This window comes from Panthera leo, chromosome D4, assembly GCF_018350215.1.
Source record: "Panthera leo isolate Ple1 chromosome D4, P.leo_Ple1_pat1.1, whole genome shotgun sequence".
In the NCBI taxonomy this organism is placed as follows: Eukaryota; Metazoa; Chordata; class Mammalia; order Carnivora; family Felidae; genus Panthera; species Panthera leo.
The window spans coordinates 48,926,078-48,930,530 of NC_056691.1; the positions used below are offsets into that span (position 1 = coordinate 48,926,078).

General features: G+C 34.0%; 1 non-coding gene across 1 annotated transcript; it reads right to left on the minus strand.

Annotated features, from left to right (window-relative positions):
• Positions 1-3,626: 3,626 nt before the first annotated feature.
• On the minus strand, positions 3,627-3,733 carry LOC122205778. Its single transcript, XR_006196265.1, has one exon. It is a non-coding gene; the product is annotated as a U6 spliceosomal RNA (small nuclear RNA).
• Positions 3,734-4,453: the final 720 nt, after the last annotated feature.

Consider the following 4,453-nt stretch of genomic DNA (forward strand, 5'->3'; position numbering starts at 1 on the left):
GGCTAAGAATCTAGATTATATAGATTAAATATAGATTAAAATATCCTCAACAAAATATTAGCAAAATCATATGATCATTTCAATAGATGCAAAAAAAGCATTTGATAAAGTGCAACTCCATTGAGATAAAAACTCTCTGCAAAATATACCTAGAGGGAACAGACCTCAACATAACATAGGCCATATATGAAAACCCACAGTTAATATCATACTCAGTGGGTAAAAACTGAGAGCTTTCCCCCTAAGGTCAGGAACCAGACAAGGAATTCCACTTTCAACAATTTTATACAACATAGTATTGGAAGCCCTAGCCACAGCAATTAAACAACAAATGGAAATAAAGGCATCCAAAGTGGTAAGGAAGAAGTAAAACTCTCACTATTTGCAGATGACATGATACTGTATATAGAAAACCGAAACCCCATCAAAAAACTATTAGAAGTGGTAAATGAATTCAGTAGTCACAGAATACCAAAAAAAAAAAAAAAAAAAAAAGTACAGAAATCTGGTGCATTCCTATATACTAATAATGAAGCAGCAGAAAGTAAAATTAAGAAAAACAATCCCATTTACAACTGCACCAAAAACAATAAAATATCTAGGAATAAACTTAACCAAAATGGTGAAAGATCTGTACTCTGAAAAGTATAAAATACTGATGAAAGAAATTCAAAATGATGGAAAGAAATTGAAAGACATTCCATGCTCATGGGTTGGGGGAACAAATATCATTAAAATGTCTATACTACCCAAAGCAATCTGTACATTTGAATGCGACCCTTATCAAAACACCAACAGTATTTTTTTCACAGAATTAGAACAAACAATCCTAAACCTGGTATGGAACCACAAAAAGCATCAAAATGCCTAATGCAATCTTGAAAAAGAAAAACAAATTTGGAGGTATCACAATTCCAGATATTAAGTTATATTACCAAGTGATAATAATTAAAGCAGTATGATACTGCCATAAAAACAGACTCAGAAATCAATTGAATAGAATAGAAAACCCAGAAATAAACCCACAATTATGTGGCTAATTAATTTTTGACAAAGCAGGAAAGGATATGCCGTGGAAATAAGACAGTCTCTTTAATAAATGGTGTTGGGAAAACTGGACAGCTAGATGAAAAATAATGAAAACAGACCACTTTCTTTTACCATACACAAAGATAAATTCAAAATGGACTAAAGACCTAAACGTGAGACCTGAAACCATAAAAACCCTTAAAGGGAGCACAGGCAGTAATCTCTCTGACATCAGCCATAACAACATTTTTCTAGATATGTCTCCCGAGGCAAGGGAAATAAAAGCAAAAATAAACTATCGGACTACATCAAAATACAAAGCTTTTGCACAGTGAAAGAAACATTAAGACTAAAAGGCAACTTTTTGAATGGCGGAAGATATTTGTAAATGATATATCCAATAAAGTGTTAGTATCCGAAATATGTAAAGAACTGATACATCTCAACACCCAAAAAAACAAAAAAAAATCCAAATAAAAAATGGACAGAAGACATGAACAGACATTTCTCCCAAGAAGACATACAGATGGCCAACAGACACATGAAAAGATGCTCAACACCACCCATCATAGAGAAAATGCAAATCAAAACTATAATGTCAGACTACCTAAAATCAAAGTCATAAGAAATAAGAGTTGGCAAGGGGATGGACATAGTGGAACCCTCTTGCACTGTCGCTGGAAGTACAAACTGGTGCAGCCACTGTAGAAAACAGTATGGAGATTCCTCAGAAAGTTAAAAATAGAACTAACCTACAATCCATTCATTAAACTACTGGGTATTTACTCAAGAAGTACAAAACGCTAATTCCGGAAGACACATGCACCCTTATGTTTACTGCAGTATTATTTACAATAGTCAAACTAAGGAAGCATCCCAAGTATCCATTGATAGATGAATGGATAAAGAAGATACGATACATATAAACAATGGAATATTATGCAGCCATAAAAAAGAATGAAATCCTACCATATGCAACAACATGGATAAAGCTAGAGAGCATAATGCTAGGCAAAATAAGCCAGTCAGAGAAGAACAAATTCCATATGATGTGTCTTACTTATATTTGGAATTTAAGAAACAAAACAGATGAGGAAAGGAAAAAAGGAAAAAAAAAAAACAGAGAGAGAGACTAACAAGAAACAGACTTTTAACTATATAGATCAAACCAAGGGTTAGCAGATGGGAGGTGGGTGGAGGGATGGGTGAAAAGGTGATGGGGATTAAAATGTACACTTATCATGATGAAAAATTAAATAAAGTAGTTTTTAATAATAACAAAAAGATCTGAAAATACTTTCTGGTGAAATCCTAATGGCAAACATTATAGAGTGTAGAAAAGAAAGCTACAAAATGATGCTGGGAATGTTTGTTCAAATATGGTGATGCAAAAAGCTAAGAATATGGAATTCTTTATACTCTTTCCTATATTTAGTTTTCCTTACTTTCTCAATTCTTTTCCTTGAGTTCATTTCTATTCCTTTGTATTTTTCCCACACTTTCTCTTTTAATGTCTAATTGTCCTTTCTCTTGATTTTCTCACCCCCATCTTAATTTCCATCTTTTCTCTCCTTTCCCAGAATTCTATCCTTCAGATAGAAAATAATTGAACAGTACATTATATTCCACTGTCTTCATTATTTGTGTCTTTCCTACCAGCATTGTAGGACTTTTGTCATTTCATATGAGATACCAGCAAAAGCACATTCATTTGTACTTACAGAAGGGTATTGTTCACTATCCCTTGCATTTGTTGGCAAAGGTCTCCCATTAATAATTCTGACTTCACTTGGTACCAACAGCTTGGTAAGCAGTGTGCAGTGACATTTCAAACATATTTAGAATTGATAGCAATTGCAGAAATGAAAACAGTTCTCCTCTGCTCATTCTATTTATTTTTTCTTAGACAGGAACCTAACTGAAACAAAGATGATGAGTCACTGAAAAGTTCATTGTTTTCTTTTAGTGAGCAGAAATATTAATACAATTCAAGCAAATATAGATTTTAGAAAAGCATTAAAAATTTTGTAAATATTTTAGTGTAATAATTTTTCAAACATCTTACTTTTTTGAATAGAGAAATCATAAACAATATTACATATAGTGTCCCATAATAACTTCAAAATGTGTCCTATAGTAAAATTGACTTGTTATGATACACACTGAGATGGTATGTGTAAAAGCTTGGTGATTAATTGCTAGACCCCATATGAAAGATTGTGTCATTATGATTCCTGACCGTGTCACCTACTACCTACATAACTTTGGATGAGGCATTAATATCTCTTTTTCTTATATAAAAATATGGGCAATAGTACTCTCCTTGTAGACTTGTTGGGACCATTAAATAACATGCGTAAAGCGCTGAAAACTGTGTATGTCAAATAAATAGTAATGACTTATTAAAAGTTTGCCATTATTGTTGCTAACACTTTAACACGTTCATGTTCATAGATGACCAAGAAAGAGATTTCAGAGTCTTATCCATGATATATCTCTTCTCTCTCTCTCTTTGGATAAACATCAATAAAGGCAAACTGACTAATGATCTGGTTAATTAAATGAAAGCTAAGTCAAATTGTATAGTCCATTTTTTTTTAAATATGGAATGCTTCACGTATTTGTGTGTCATGCTTATACAGGGGCCATGCTAATCGAATCTGTATCATTCCAATTTTAGTAGATGTGCTGTGTAAGTGAGCACTGTGTGACCCAATTTCTATTGATGAATACTGGTACATAAACAGCAGCATATTAGTCATATATATTAAACAAAAAAATATTTTTCGAAGTCTGCAGAATCTGAGCACTTTATTTTCCTCTCAAAGTGGTGCTGTCTAAAACTTTATGAAGTCAACTTAAAATGGGTTCTCCTAGGGGTGCCTGGGTGGCTCAGTTTGTTGGGCATCTGACTTCAGCTCAGTTCATGATCTCACTGTTTGTGAACCCCAGCCTCACATCGGGCTCTGTGCTGACAGCTCAAAGCCTGGAGACTGCTTCGGATTCTGTGTCTCCCTCTCTCTCTGCTCCTCCCCTGCTCACACACTGTCTCTCCCTCAAAAATAAATAAAGATTTTTTTTTTTAATTAAAAACAAATGAGTTCTCCTATACCATTGTCATCTTCCTGCTTTGCCAACTGTGGACTGCCAAAATACAAAGATGACTTTAAGATTGCTTAACAAATTAAGCTAATTTTATTTTTTAATGTTTGCTTTATTTATTTTGAGAGAGAGAGAGAGAGAAATAAGTGAGAATAGGGGAGGGGCAGAGAGAGAGATTCCCAAGCAGGCTCTGCAGCTGTCTTTACAGAGCCCAAAGTAGGACTCGAACTCATTAACTGTGAGGTCATGACCTGAGCTGAAACCAAGAGTCAGACACTTAACTGACTAAACCACTCAGGCCCCCTAATTTTAAAATCAGATT